Genomic DNA, 16,345 nt, shown 5'->3' with positions numbered 1-16,345 from the left:
GAAGAAAAGGGTATCGCCTTCTCTTCTTTTTTTTTTTTTTTTTTTTTTTTTTTTTTTTTTTTTTTAACAGTGGCAGGGAAGATGGAGAGAGGGTGAAATTACATTTCTCTGCAAAGTGGCTTTGGAATTTTAACACGATGATTTTCCAAGAGAAAAGCTTAAGGGATCATATCAAATGAATTTTGCCATCAGAGTAAGGGATCTGTCTTCAGGTGGGGAAAATATATTTTAATTTGACAGAGGGCTTCAAGGGACTTTGACAGAATTCATTTTGCTGGCAGATATGATCTAGGTATTAGACAAAAACACATTTCGCCATAAGAACACTGTTAGCTATTTGACATAATGCGTTTTGGACGCAGTTGGGATTTGGTGGAAGTGACAGTCATTTTCTTGCCAATGAAGCACTGGATTATTGTTTCCAGTTCGAAAGACCGCAGCCTCCTGCTCAAACGCAGGAAACAGTAACAGGATAGTCCTTTTAAATAGGGATGAATATTAGAAGTCACCAAAATTTTTTTACACACACCCCTGTTTGACTTTGCACACCATCTTTGTTACTCCACACTGCAGGCCTCTGGCTTGGGGTAGGTTTGGGGGAGATGTGTAGAGAAGGAGTCTCAACCCTATCTCAACCCCCTGCTTAAAATGAAGGACACTCTCTCTTACATGCCACTTCTTCCCTGGGTGACAGGGGACACGTCACTTCACTCTCTTTGCTCCAGTCAAGGATACAGACACTAACATGGGAGGGTAGCTCTCCCAAGCTACTTATCCTACCCAGTGATCATTCTATGCAAAATACAAAGACAGCCCTGGAGAAGAGAGATGAAAATATAGGACTCCCTATCTCTGGGCCCACCGAGGGTACAACACCTCGTGGTTCCCCTGGTCTCTCTCAATTCCTCCAGGAATCATTGCAAATCAGTGGTGAAGATTCAGCAGGGGGAACAGCACTTGGATTTTTGCAATAAAATGTAACCTCATGCTCAGTGCATCCTCATGCTCAGTGCAGGTACCACATGAGCGAGGGTTTGAGCCATGTCAGGCTGAGAAGGGAACTGAGTGTTTACCTGTGGCAATTCAAGCAAGCACTGTAACCGCTCAGCTACATATAAATGAGAGAGCAGCTCATTTCTGCCTCGGGTTTTCCGGAGGGAACAGCTTGGGCAGCTAGCGCTGGGTAAGGGATTGGCCCTCGGCAGCCCAGGTGGAATGAGGTGTCTGCTCCCAATAAGCTGTCTGCTCCCTGCTTTGTATGGCAAATTCCACTCACTCAGTCAAATCAGTTCCAGATAGATTTCTGCCTGCACTCTATTTCTGTATGAGAATGACTACCTCCTGCTAAAATATGTGCTGAATTGCTAGGGAGGAGATGGGGGGGTCAGCACTCCTGCGCTTTCAACAAATGTTGGCTGTTACAGAAACCTGAGATGAAAATTCCCCCTTCAGCTGGATCCATCCCTCAGTATAGCTGTCACTATACCTCCCTATGCACTCGGCTGATGTTTTCGTTATTATTTTTCTCCGTTTTCATTTTTTCCCATCTCTCATTTTTGTTTTTTTTTTCCTTTCTTTTTGTGCTTTAAAGAGCTCGTCGAGTTAATTCTGTGCTTCTACTTTGATTTCATTTGGAGAGGGAATGATAGAAGCGTGGGTTCATTCACTGAATCTTTTTAATAAACTTCTCTTTGGTTAGAGGAATGTGAGTGATAAATCACAGCCTCCATTGTTGTGGGTTCTGACAGTACCGTGGAAATATTTTTAAACAAAGAAACCAAAAAATTACATATTTATCTAATGAATAAATCACCCTTTATGCATAAACAGACTAGGCAGGTCTTCACCATGGCAATGTGAGAATATTTACAGTATCTAGGCCAGAGAATAGCAATCTAATCAGTGAATCCTTATGTACAGGATCCCCAAAGCAGGAATGAGAGAACAGAAAATATTTCAGATGAAAACTCAACAGCATCACTGTGACTTCATGATCTTTCGTGCATTTGGACCAGGCCAGTTTTTGACAAAGCAAGATCTCTGGCATATTGAAACTTCAAAGTTCCAGCTCGAGGTTTCACTATATATGATCCTGAGTACTACTGAAGTTTTGTGAAAAGCCCCTGGCAGCGAATCAATGGCAGAACCGAGGGACACCTCACTAGTAAAGAAAGTAACCCAGAAACGGAGTCTCAATGACTGCGAGCCCTGAGGACATCAGGGTGGTGGGAGATTCTTAGACGACTGCACAAAGAGGTGCAATCTCCAGGTGCTGGTGACAAACAGCTCCCCTGGAGGGAATAAACACAGATCTGCCACCAGTGCTGATCCATGCAGCCCTACCAAAGTCGATGGGCACCAAGCTTAGGATATAGCCCATGTAGTCTGAGCCCTCAGATAGGGCATGAGCGGTGACAGATGATACTCATTGGGGCCAAACCCAATGCTGCATGCACTGCAGTGGTGCCATCAACATCAGTGAAGCTGTGCGGATGTACACCAATGGGGATATCTGGCCCAGGCCTGGAGGAACATCTATAAATGAAAAACTCATGGGAATTTGACATGCTAGAAGTTCAAGTTTGCTTCTGAATGATGCTGAATGCTTTCATCTTCTTGTCAGGCTAGGTTTTCAGATGGGGTAAATTTGGAATTGTTCTACCCCCAATGGCAATGCAAATTTACATCAGCTCAATCTGGCCTATGAGCAGCATGTGCTCATCTCAGAGGAGGAGGAATTCAACCTTATTGAGGAATGGGGCCTTGGAGAAGTGAAGGCAAAAGTCAAGAGGAGCTCCATTGTGTGTGTTTTCAACTACTTAATAAAGAGGGCTGCAGCCACAGACAGTAAGAGAAAAACGAATGCAAATTTCATTTCCTTGCTTGTCAGTAGCGAAGCAGGAAGAGAAAAGAGGTTGGCAAGGACTGAAGGAGGCTTAAGAGCAAAGGGTGAGGCACCAGCCCTCTTGTCTTTGGAAGATTAGCTTGGCAGTTGGGCATCTGTTCAGCCTCGATGAAAGGGAGAGCTCAAGATCAATGTATGTCCCATTATGCTGCCGAATTTCAATGCAGAAAATGCGTGAAGTATGAAGTGAAAGTTCAAGCAACTGAGTGAGCCTTTTGAATGTATGCTGGGCAATAATTAGCTAATTAACAGTCTTTTGCTTGGCTGCTGTGGAATTCATTATCAATTTCATATGGAATGTGCTGTAATGAACCCGTAATGGGATTCTAAACACCCACCATCACTTGTTAGGCACAAACAAGTATGCATGTGAAAGTCCATGTGCTTTAAGCAGCATGGACCAGATTTTCAGGCAGCATAAATTGGCAAGGCTCTATTTACACCACTTGACCATCTATAACATGGTGGGGGTGGAAGGAGAAGGCCTCCTTAGCTGACTTTCAGCAGCACGTCCTTGAGGCCAGCAGGACCTGTCTCCCCTGTGACCAGTGAACTCCACCAGCCCAGGTCAGGTTTGGTGAGAAAGGACTGTCCTGGCCTCATTCCAGGTGAGAGCAAGTGGCTGTGAGTTCAAAGTGAGGACAACCATCTCCTTTAAGCCCGAGAGGGACACCTCTGCTCAGATCATACAGACATCAGTGGAAAGCTAGGAGCCTACAGAGGTAGTTGTACAGGGTTGAAGGGATGTGAATCTTCCTATCTACATTAAGTACCTCTTAATTCACTCAGGGATTCATTCTGTGAGGACTGAATTTGCCTTGATGGAGACTTTGCAGCAACAGCAGGTGTGACATGCAGCTAAGAGGATATTTAAGGTTTTTCTTGCTAATATTTTTTAAATGTGCTTTTCCTACCCCACATCTCACCCTATTGGTTTCTCTCAGTTATGCCAATACAAACGTTTATGGGACTGCAGTGTAAACAATCATTGCACCAATCTGGTTGAAATTCAAAATGAAAGTTCTGAGGGAACAAGAACACTTCTTTTTTTCTTTTTTTGTTATCTTGCACTGTTTCAGCAACCTGGTTCATAGGCAATCCTCTAGATAATTCCATTGGCACAAGTGAACGAGGCTGAGGCCTGGGAGTGACAACCTTTACCCAGGAATGACAGTACTCCAAGGTGTTCTGCTGCTGAAGAAACTGTCAGCCTACAGTATGCTTCGACGACACCTATCAATGAGTTTATCTCTGTGCATTATGTTGATTGTAAGCACCGATTAGTGTTTCTTATAAATCGAAAAGACATGAATCAAAATATAACACCACACTGTAATATTAATGAATAGCAAATTGATCTATCTCTCTTTCCACCCTATGTTCATCATTGCTATGGCACCTAAGCACCAATGGCAAAGTCATCGGTTATTTCTGTTGCTTCCCATCAGCCCCTGGCTTTTTAAGCAAAGCCTGTGGGAATGTTGCTACCACTGCAGCCATCTGATTAATTAAAAAGAAAAAACAAAAGACAGTAACTTAATTCAGAGGCACCACAGCTTTAGCAATAGAGTCTTATTATTTGTCTATTTTTTTAATTTAGTTCTTACAGCAACCCTTCATTTTCATATTAATGTGGCAGGATAACTTTCTTGTGCTAGCATGCCACTGGGACCACCATAATTAATGTATCTAATGTGAAAGTTTAAGGTTCATTAGGTTTGGAATTTAGGCAGGTTTTTAATCAAGCATGTTATAGCAAATCATTAAAAGCTAAACACAATTTGTAAAATACCGCAGTGCTGTTTAGCTGTAAGCTCGCTTGGGGCAGAGTAGGGGGGTCTGAGAAGCACTTTGCACCTTTGAGACCTTCTGTCAAATCAATCAGGACAGCGGCAGGCAACATAAACTGATCTTCTCCTTTGGCAGGGAATAGAATAAGCTGGGAAGGGGTCGATTTTCCTAATAAGAGGACAGCTGAGTTGAAGTCAATTGTGGTAATGGTGATACCCTCTCCCTGCCATGTCACTCATCTGAGGAGAAGCAGATCCTATGCAGAGTCAGGCCGTCACATGCTGTTAATTATTGTAGACTGGAATATCCAAGACCCACGTCAGCTCAGGTCCACGCTGTGAGAGGTGCTGTGCATTGAGGTGCCGTGCATTCACAAACAACATCCTTGCACCAAGGAGTCTGCAATCTACGCATGCCAGAGAGGCTGAGTAAGGATTGCTGTCCCCACTTACACACTGGGAATGAAGCAAAAAGCAGCTTCAATGAGTGGTCAGACACAATGCAATGCCCTCAGCAAGGTCAGGATGTTACTAAGCTGAAGAGTTTGGATCATTTTTCAAATATAAATGCCTGAAATTCCAAAGAAAACTGCTTTAGGAACAGCTGTTCTAGATGAGTATGGCATCAAGCGGTAACTCTGAAGGAAGACTGTGATAGGATACAAACCCATGGCTCCTAAAATGTCAGGCTATGCTGGGACAGTAGTAATACCAAAGACACAAACTGAGGTCTGCAACTGTGAGGAATTCTGTCTGCCTGAAAAAATCATAGGCATGTGTGAAACCTTTAGTGGAGTCCTGATAACCCTGATAAAAAAGACGTCTATACACCTCCTAATTCCAACTATCCTTTGTTCTCTGCATTGTTTTACTTAAGCTTCCTTTAAGCTTGTAAGTTTTTTTTCTTCTTCTTTTCTTGTCCTTCTTTTTCTATTCTCTTTTCTTTAAATAAAAAAGCGCTTGGCAAGCAGGATTTCCCAAGCTTCAGCAGTTTCAATTGCAGTCCAAGTAATAATCTTAAGAACACAACGTGACTGAGACAGCTCAGCTGGGCAATAGCAAAAACAAAAGAAATGTTAGAAAGTGAGTGTCAATCAATTGCAGGCGTCATTAGTTAACTTCGAGTTACCCATGCCTATTCATTCTCCGAATAGTCTATCAGCTGAGGCTGTAGCCCTCAGACACTTCTCTATCTCCATGTTGGGATCAAAAATGCTTGGAAAGAGGATGGCTACCCTGGCTATCAAAAGGGTGCCAGGAGGAGAAGTGGTGGAGAAGATTAATGTCCTCTGAATTTTAAAGGTGAGAGAAGGGCAAAGCGGATGGGCTGGCTGGCAGCCCTGTGGCCAACAAGCATACAGTCTGTCCTTCTGAGGGCTTTAGGCCACTAAGGTGCTTGCCACCGAAACTGCAGTGAAACTAGTGAGAATCAGCCTCTTCTGCACCTTTTCTCTCATCTTCACAGGCTCAACAGTGCTCCAAGTACTACGATTTCAGTGTACATGCCTACACCGGAGGTGTTCTGCAACTTTTGCAAACCCGCCTGTAAGAACTTACCTGATGACCTCCAGTGCCTGATTTTTGTCCTGCATTCTCCTAACTGTCCAATTCTGTGCTTTGATTCCTTAGGCAGTCTTTGCTGACAGATGTTAAGTTTCACTCAAATAAGTTTTGCAACATTTGATCTTCATTTTATCAAGTTGCTTTATTCTTCCCTGTCTCCTGCACATATTGTCATCCATCTGCTGAAACCTCGTTCACTTGGATTAGAGTGCAAGTTAAACTCTAAATCTGATCGCATCAGTCCCTTTTGCCACTAGAATTTCTGGGACAATTAAACAAGCACAACTGATAACCTCTTCTTGCGCCAGACACTTTGAGCTTTAATGCTTAACATCAGCATTTGGTTTTATAAGCAAGGTAATTGTAATGGGTGGGTAATGCTTAACATCAGCATTTGTTTTTTTATAAGCAGGATCATTTTAATGGGGTGTGTCTTCATTCTCCACCTACAGCACTTCATCTTTCAACAGAAGAGTAAAAAAAAGAATTAAAAAGGAAACTTCTAAGCAAGCTCTACTTATAAGGAAAAGTCTTTTTTTTTAATTGTTCCCTCTGCTTCTAAATCTAGACCTTCCCAATACCTCTTACTGGCCCTGACAACCTCCTGGCTATGCCTTTTTAATTGTGTTTCTTTCTTGTCCAACTCTGAACCAAACATATTTGTCCTTGTTTTTGTTAGAAGTAGATGAGATTTACAAAAGATCTTTTGGGAGCTGACCACACAGATGACACTGATTAAGTATCTAATTTTATTAGTTCTCTGAAGACCATAGTCCTGTTAACATGTTTCTTTAATGCCCCCAAAAGTTGCAAAATGGGTTGAATCCCTATTTTAGAAGTAAGTGCATCTGAACAAATTACATTCTGCTTCTGGATTTCACCACCGCTCAACAGAAAGACACTAACTGGCTGTGTGCACATGGCTCTAACTCCTCATGACCACAAAGTGAAGCCATAAAGATGGATTATATGACTCCATTTTACTTTGTGTTTGCAAGGAACTAGGAATGCACTACCAGTTATTGGAAATCAGGCAAAGAGCGGTAACTTCTAACTGATGTAACTTTTAAAATCATGCTTGCTTAGTCTTTGTGATTATGCCACAGCCTTAGTTAAAAACCAACTTTACACGTTTTTGGAGCTTAATACTTCTGAAAATGGGATCATGTCCAATTACGTAATAAAAGTACATACTTTCCCCCAAAAGTTCACAGCCCAAGTCATTTTCACAGCTTCTTTTTTATTTTTCCCTAATTTAGATCGCCATCAAATCTCAGCTTTGTACAAAGTGCTATCACAAATGTCAATAAAGATTCCTTCCTCAGTCAGAAATTATACAATACATAGCTCCTTCTCCCCAGAGCATACACAGCATCTTGTTAAAAAAGTGAATTATAGGCAGTGATTTACAGCATACTTTCACCATTTTTGACACTGTGTTGAGCATCTGTTCTTTGATGTGTACTTTAGTACTAAGGAAATTTAACCTTAACAGTCTCTGTAGCATTTCCAAGGACTTTTGCATTATGAAATAGGGGAGAATTCTGTAAACCTTGGCAATCTTCTTTTGATTAGTTTCATTGCTTCAGTATTTCTGAAAGATAGTAGATTTCTGGAAGGAGAGGATCTGATTCATTAGGGTATAGATCAGACAGTAGGAATTATGTCATTTGTCCCGCCACAATGGTTGTTCCAACTCTAATTGTACAATATCAACCTAACTAATAATAAAGCACTTTCTTTTCCTACAATACTGTGCATACTTAACACTGGAACTCTTCACAGTCAGCCCAGAAAGGAAGATGAAAACACATGATGCCGGGAGCAGGGAAGAGAAAGACCTATGAATCTGAAGGTTATTTTTCTGCTCTCCTGTGGGACAAGACTAAAAGCCAGAATCAGAAAGAATAAAGCCCTAAAGAAACACCTTTAAAAACATCTGACCCAAAGCAGCTACTTATTTTGTGGAGTTGTTTGCTCCTTGCTGACACACTGGTCAGGAATGTGGCTGGAGCTCACCATGGTTTGTGTGATCTAATGTAACAGATAACAGCAAGTGGGACAGAAAGGGTGTCCCAGGAGCAAGGGGCAGTGCAGAAGAGTATCTAATGATCTAATCTATTTAGCTTCTCAGCCTGGCACAAATGTGCCTTCCTTGAGTGCCTTTTTAGTGTTCATTATCTATTATCTTCTTCCCAGAGGGAGGGCTGCTTACAACAAAGTACTTACAAAGGCATTGGTCCTGAAAGATGTGCTGTGCTGCTGTGTCTGACTACCAAGGGACAGGCTGAAGGCGTCTTCCCATCAGCTAGGCCAAGTCTTCAAAGGGACTTGGCCCTGAAGACAGATGGTGATGTTACAGCAAACCTGAGCTCCTGCCTGAACTCATTTCTCCCAGCAGTCCAGCCCAAACAGCAGGATAACCTGTGAAAAGCAACCAGGTAAACCTCACCTCTCTGACCTATCAAGATACCATGATCTCCACAAAACAAAAACCAAAGCAAAGGCACACAAGAGAACCACCTTGCTGAAAATACAAGAAGTTACAGAGCTCCTGGCTCCAGCACCAAATCTTTAACTGCAAACACAGCTCTCCTGTGGGAATGCAGAGAGGTTAGAAACTGCTCACAAATGTGAAGACTAGAGCTGGATTCAGTGTCCCTGTCATCTCATGGCAGGATTTCCCCTCTTGTACACCACACATATTGGACCCAATTTTCCAGGTCTAGTTCTGAATCTGAAACTCTCCAGATTTTGAAGTGGGAAGAAAGATCCTGGCTCTTTTCTCTCCACATTGCCACATTTCACCACAAAACTCCGTATTTCACTCCCTTTAGAATCTTTTAGCTAGCTCCCCTACTTAAACAAATATAGACTGAGCATTATTTTCCTGCAGGGGTTATGAAATGCTTTATAAAATATGAATTGTCATGTACAATGGCATATGTCTTATGCAATTCAAATGCTTTTCACCCTCCTGGGCATAATTACTGGGAAGAATGAAAAAAGGTTCCTTGAAACCATGAAACAGTTTACATCCCAAGTCCCTCCTGGTGCAAATAAAAGCAATTTTATTACTGTTTCAGTTCTGATAAACACAGCGCAAATCAGACATCAATCAGCAAAAGCTTTGTTCATCTATGAGATGATTCCAGAGTGACACTACCTTGGTAACAAGCCCCTGTGTGGCAGAAAGGAACTCAAGTTGGCTATCAAACTCCTGGCAGAGGAACAGGCACACTGCACACCTCACAAACCTGGCTCCAGTCTCCTGTCCCTCTTTCACTTCTGAGTGGCATTGACTTGTGAAGTAAGATGGGCTCATCTGAGTTCATTCCTCCTGATTATTTTAGATCACGTGGGGCTGCAAGTACAAAATCTGACAAGCAAAACCTGCAGTCATTTACTTAAGTCTAGGCATGATCCTAAGTGGAAAAATAATCCAGTGGTTTCATATTAATCCTGCCAGTTCTGAATTGATGAACACTGAGCCGAAGGCCCTTCCAAGGCAAGTTCATAGCTTCAGGAGAGTTACAGCAAGGATAGATGTCCTTTCATATGAAATCACAGGCAGTGTGTGATTTGATCAAGGGGTGGCAGTTCTGAGTGCTGGTTTGACGGTCAAAGGACCAACCTGACACCAAAATAGAAAAACCCTGCCAAAAGGCATTTGTTGTTCATTATTTTTTTCATAAGCTTGGCCATTTCACTGCTCTGAGTCACCAAGAATGGGAACAAGTGGAAGGACCAAGGTGAGGGAGGGCGAAATCTGAAGCTGCTTTCAAAGACTGCATCAGTAATGCACAGCCTGAGGTTCATAAAACCTGGATTAACGTGGGCTGGGCCAGGCTGGGATCTAGTCTCACCCTCTTTTGGTCTTTTGTACCACCTTACCCTTTGTCTTGTGTCTTGTGAGCAGTGCTGGTCAAAGACATTCCTTTTTATCACCATATACTACATCTGCCATGATGAACCTCTGCTGTGATGCCTTTGGATTACAAAGGTGTATTGTCTCCTCTGTTCACAGTTTTGATATGTTCTGCAGCATGTGAGAAGAGCGGAGTGAGGACACAAGGTAAGTAAATGAGCAGCTCTCCCTAGGTATCATCACTGCATTTCCAAAGGAAAATGTGTATTTCATCATTCAAAAAAATTGTCTTTTCATATTCCCACCCACATTTTTTTGTTTGTTTAATTCCTCTTACACCTATTTTATTGATTATTCTGAACTGATTTGATTTTGATCCTACCTAGTAAGAAACAAACACATCCAGAAATCTTGAAAGCTGCTGTTATACAACAGCTGTCATCGATTTGTTATCATGAGTTTAGTGTACTGAGAATGAGATCTGAACTCTGCAAATGGCTCATCACTTTCTCTTGCCATACCCCAATCTGCAGATCCAGACATGAAGAGTTTGACGGTACAAACAAGGCGATCACTGAAGTGCTCAGCTGTCCTGGCACCCATGGAAGCAGTTAGGTGCACACATGGAGCTAACAGTAGATGATGTGAAGTGAGTAGCCCAGAGGAAGGAATAATTCTTTATGAAAAGTCCTGCATTTGTCATGATCCTCGTCTTGTACCTTCAGCAACACTGTCATTGATAAACCATCTTTCCAGGATGCTCCAGCTAGTCTTTGAATTTGCTTGGTGTCAGCAGTAAATTTGAGCCCTTCAGGTCTTTCCAAATACCTGATTCTGTCAATCCAAAGGGCTGAGGAGGTTTGTTGAACAAGCTGTCCTTAATTTCTTGCTTTCTTCAGTAATACTCCCTCCTCCCTTTTTTGAAAATCTCTTTAGACATTTAAAACTCAGGACCATCTTTTTCTTTTTATTGGGTTATTCACTTTAACCTCTTTAGTGTACTTCTGTGAAGCAGGTCGTAACTTATGGAAGCTTTGTATCTCCTCTCTGTGAAGCTGTGCTTGTATTTACAACCAGTGGGTTAAAAATGACCGCTTAAAATGCTGTTCTTCTTAGCTGACTAAACAGTCTGGAGAACCTGACAGCCATCATGATTTGCTGGAGGCTGTGCTGAAGTTCAGACTGAGGTATGCCAATTTGACAGGGAGGATAGCTCATCCAGAGGAGATGCAACAGTGCACCTGTGTGAGAAAACAGAGGGACTAAGGGAACCAGCTCGCAAGGAAATAGATGTAAGCGGGAAGTGGCCCAACAGAGTTTTCTTCATGGTATCACGGAGCATTCATTACAGAGTTTGTAGTTTAGGGTAGGATGAAGAAGCAGAAGTCCCAGAAACTTTCACTGGGAATTATTCCCTTGTATTTTCTATTTAGAAGCTTTAGGTAAAATTTTACTTGCGCTACAAGATTTTGACAAATAGAAGCTCCCAGTAATGGGAGTTACAGCTACAACTGTTTCAGATCATTTTCATAACGTGTTGTTATAGCTGAGGAGCCAGCCCTAGATACTATGAGAAAGGAAAGAAAACCACAGGTTTCCAGTAACTAGAGAAATCCAGACAGTGCATAGTGAAGATCAGTTCTCAGCTTAAGATGGACAGGAAAAAAGGACTATTGATGCCTAATAGCAAAGACAAAGCACAGTGAGTGATCTGCTCCCCGTGAGTGCGCCATCAGCTGAAGGACAAGAGGTCTAGTCTCATCTTCTCATGTGCGCACATATGATTTATATAGTAATTGCCGCCTGTTGTCTGCTGCACATAGACTTATTGCCCCCAGAGTACCAATGCCCAGACTGCAGCTCCCTCTTACCCACAGCGTGTCCTTTATTCTGTGCAGAGCACCATGCTTCGCTATGCAAACTGAGACCACAGCTAGGGTGCGTCAGGTGCTAGAATGCATCTGGATGGGGTTGTCTCCACATGACAATTCATAATTGAGTTTGGCCATTTGGGTTTATTTCAGGTCTACTTGGCAGTTTTGTTACTCTTCGAAGTGTCCTCAGGTCCAATGGCCCAATGTAGATTTAAATGAAAAAGATTTACATTATTAAAGTCCTACAGATCAATCAATTTCTCTTCATGGTGATTTGTGGCTTTTCTATAGAAGACAAAGACTGTGGGGTTAACTCCATATTTTTACAAGATTACATCCTTCTTTTGGTGGAGTGGTCTCGACCATCCTCTGGTTCAGAGCACAAATCATTCTTTTCAGCTTCTTTGTAATTTTTTAGCTTGATGTATAAGGAGTTTTGATAGCCCCTGCAAACTTGCCATTACAGTAGGCTGCCCATGAATCTATTCAATGACTCTCTGCGTCTAGTGAATTTGCTGACATTTTCCCCCCTCTTGCTTCAGATGATTGGCACTGCAGTGATATATTTTGGAAATGTACACAAGTGGAGCTGATTTTCGGGCTTGGCTGGAAAATCTACATTCTGAAAGTTGGATTTTTTTGTTTTGTTTTACTTTAGTTTTTAATATCTCACAACTGACATGGAAAATTTCTTCTGAAGAACTTTGATCTGGAAGACAACTTAAATTAAGAATAGACACCTACTAAACACTGCAAGAATAGCCTCCGTTGATGAGTTATTGGATGAAGAGTAAGAAAAGGTCAGATTAATGCTGGGCTCTGCAGTCAGTGAAACCGGTCCCTTGAAGACTAAATTATTAAAGGTCCTTTAGTATATAAGGATATTAAATTATTTTACAAAATCTTGTCCTACATTTGAATGCATTATACGGCCAGCCTTTTACAAAACTGTTTGAGTGGAAAAAGAAATGCGACCTTTGTCTGAGATTTTCTGTGTCCAGCAGCTCAGCTGGAACAGAAGCCTAACCAGGCTGCCTGATGCCCAGAAATCCTGTACAAAGCATCACTGTTCATACCCAGATCAACTATGTGCTGGATGCCTGATGCATCCAGGACACGTCCGATTCACCGAGCTGAGCGTGTGCTGATTGCCTTCACAATTTTCCACCTGAAATGTGGGAGCATTGCTTTGATCATTTAATATATGAGCACACAGAGAAGCTACCAGGGGTGAGAGTGCACAGGTATTTCTAGAATAGTAGCTGTAGAGCAGAAATATCCTGTCTGCATTTGCTTCCAAAACAGGCATCTTCTTCTGTTAATCCTGTTGCTTCCATTGTCCCACTTTTACCCCTTCTTTCCTGAGGGGTAAGCAAGTGTACACGGGCAGGAGGCCGCCAGCTCACCTCACATTAGCTGTCTGAATGCTGGGATGTGTAGTTTATGTGGGTTGTGTGGGCTCCTTCTGTCATCAGCAGAGAGATCAGCATTTCCAGGAGGGTAACTCATTCCCACCTAACATGTGCATCACTCCCTCTTTCTATTAACTACAGACGGTGTTATGATTACTCACCTGGACAACACACCTAACATTTAAAGAGCTGAACTTTGGTAAGAAATGTCCTACTTTGGATCTGGACTAATGAATATTGTCATCCCACAACGCTGCTCACTGTATGCCATGTTAGCACATATTATAGTCCCATTTCCCCAGTGTTGAATCAGAGAAAATAATTCTTCTTCCCCCTTTACCTTTTTTCACACCCTGTCAGTGTAATCTCAAGATTGCTGGAGTTGAAGTGGTTTAGTAGTTATTCTTGCTGCATATGAACCACGTCTAGCACATGATACTATCATCTGAGATGAACTTCATAGGAAACAGTAATATAAACAAGGTTTACTATAATGACAAAATGATACATGGAGGAATAAGGCATGACATTGTTCTAACGTCTCCTGGCCAGGCAGATCTTATCTACAACGGTGGTTTTTTGTGCAGTGATTAAATATGGAAGGGGATTGTTTCACTTCTCTCCTTCCTATCTTAATTCTCTTCTTTACTCAGTATTAGGTCAGCTGTCTGGATCCATTTCTCATAAGCAGGTATCATCTTCTCATAAGAAAGTATCCCCTAGAACACCTCTTCTTAAGAACAATAACTTCTTAAGAACAAGAAAATGTAACGTCCACCCGAAGACCTCCACTAGACCTTGTAGCCACATTGGGTATGGGCCTGTGTTACACTCATGCTGAACAGTACTGCCATCCTGGATTGGGGCCAATATCTGCAATTTTGCTCCAGGGGAGAGTGGAGTTGGGTAAGAGCAAACTGAATTTGACAAACTGTGTTCTTAATTAATTTACATCCAATTAGGATTAATTAATTGCTGACTAAAGTATCAACCCATGTAATTATGTATCAAAATAAATAATCTGATGCACTAAATGAGGCAGCTGGTTACAAAGTGGTGAGACACCACGACTCCACATAACCTTGCTTCCCACAGAGCCTGGGCTGTGCTGCTGAGGTAAGTCAAAGCAGTCCATCTCCAGCTGCAGATGGATGGATTTTCACTTACCCAGCACACCCCTAATACAGCTCACAACGTGTATCCAACACCTGTCTGTCCATCCTACCGCCTCTTCCCCAAAGAGGGAATGTTCTGAACGGCAGGACCATATCCTTCCCCTTCAGCCAGCGAGTCATCAAATCGGATAGACTGGGATCCCACTGCTTCTGAGGCAGGAGTACCCTGATTAACCCACAGTGCTCCTCCCGGCACCCACATCCTCCTCTCCTTATGGATACAAGTTGTTCTGTAGATGTTGGGGTTGACACGTAAGCACACGCAGGTCAAGTGGCACTGCCCTGATCCACCTGTTGATGGCAGAGTGGGACACAGACCCAAGTCTTGTGACCCCCTATCCTATGCTCTACCTCTACCCCCTACCCTTTGTTGTCACTGCCAGCATTAAGTGAATACCTAATGTCTGATGAGATTATCGGGTTGGGATTGCAAGCTTGGAGGGGATCAGAGAATACTCAGGTGATCATCAGATCTTGTGACAACTGCCTGACCCAAGTCAAACCTTATTCTGTTCTTATTGACTTTACTCTTTGCTCTTTTGAGATGCGTGGAGGTTTTTTCCCACTGCAGGCAAAGGCAGGTTGTATGTGTAAAAATATTCACACCGATAGCCAGAAGAGTTAATCCTTTTTTCTTTTTTTTTTATATGGCAACGAACATGTAACTAAAATTTAACATGCTGGGGACATATGATGGACAGAAGGCCTGTCTCACACAGCTAGCTGAGGTCAATGTGGTATCAGTCTGAGGCAGAGGTGTAAGGATAATGCAATGCTGTGTAGGCATGTACACAAACAGGACAAAAGAAACAGAAATAACAAGAAAAAAGCCTCCTTTTAGGAGGAGGAAAGTAGGAAAGGAAATATCATCTTAGGATGGTTTCCCCATCTAGCTTTAGCACTTTGCTCTCCAGTTCACTGGTAGATACACATTGTTCGACTGAGCAAATTCAGCGTGACACTCACAGAGAAGTCGTTCATGAAAAATTGGGAGATTTTTGTCAGGTTGTATAAATGAATCAGCCAAAGTGACACCGTGTAGGAGACAGAACCATCTGAAGAAGAACAAAATAACCTGTTTCTTACAAGGTCTAGATTTCACCTTAAATTCAAATGCCAATTGGAAGTGGTAATGGAGGGTAATGGACTTTGTGAGTTGTTAAATGAAAAAGCACAGGCAGGGTAAATAATCTGAAAGTGCCTGTGTTGTCAATAGAGCAACAGTAAAAGCCAAGAGCTCTGAGATGCAGCAGGATAGGACTGGGTGCACAGTGGTTAAAAGGTTCTTTTTAATATCCCCAAAATGCGAGTTTGAGTCATACTTCAAGTGTCTGCTAAAAGATAACCCCAGCTAAACTTATTTTACAGTGTTGGAAAGCTAAAACTGATCAGGTTTGACATAGCCATAGTATTCCTCTGCGGCTACTGGCTAAACAAGCAAGTTGCCTTAATGCCGCTAGGTGGGAGGGATGGTATCTGATCTCGGGTGAAACTGTGAGATTACTCTTCTATGGGGCACAGCCCTCACACTGAGAGGAGCTGGAGGCAGAGCAAGGTTGTGGTTTACTACCACAGAGCCCATTTCTTGTCTCTGCCCTTTTTTGCAAGGATGGACCCCAGTTAGCTGGACAAAGTGAGACTGAACCTCTCCGACCTCTTAGTCCCTTCAGCTCTGTGGCCTTACAGCGATGGAAACATAAGATGCCCTTTGCAAACAGCAGATAGTTCACACCGTGCGTGATGATATCCTGGGAATCA

This window comes from Aptenodytes forsteri, unplaced genomic scaffold (assembly GCF_000699145.1).
Source record: "Aptenodytes forsteri isolate BGI_AS27 unplaced genomic scaffold, ASM69914v1 Scaffold361, whole genome shotgun sequence".
NCBI classification, from domain to species: domain Eukaryota; kingdom Metazoa; phylum Chordata; class Aves; order Sphenisciformes; family Spheniscidae; genus Aptenodytes; species Aptenodytes forsteri.
This window is presented reverse-complemented; position numbering follows the sequence as displayed.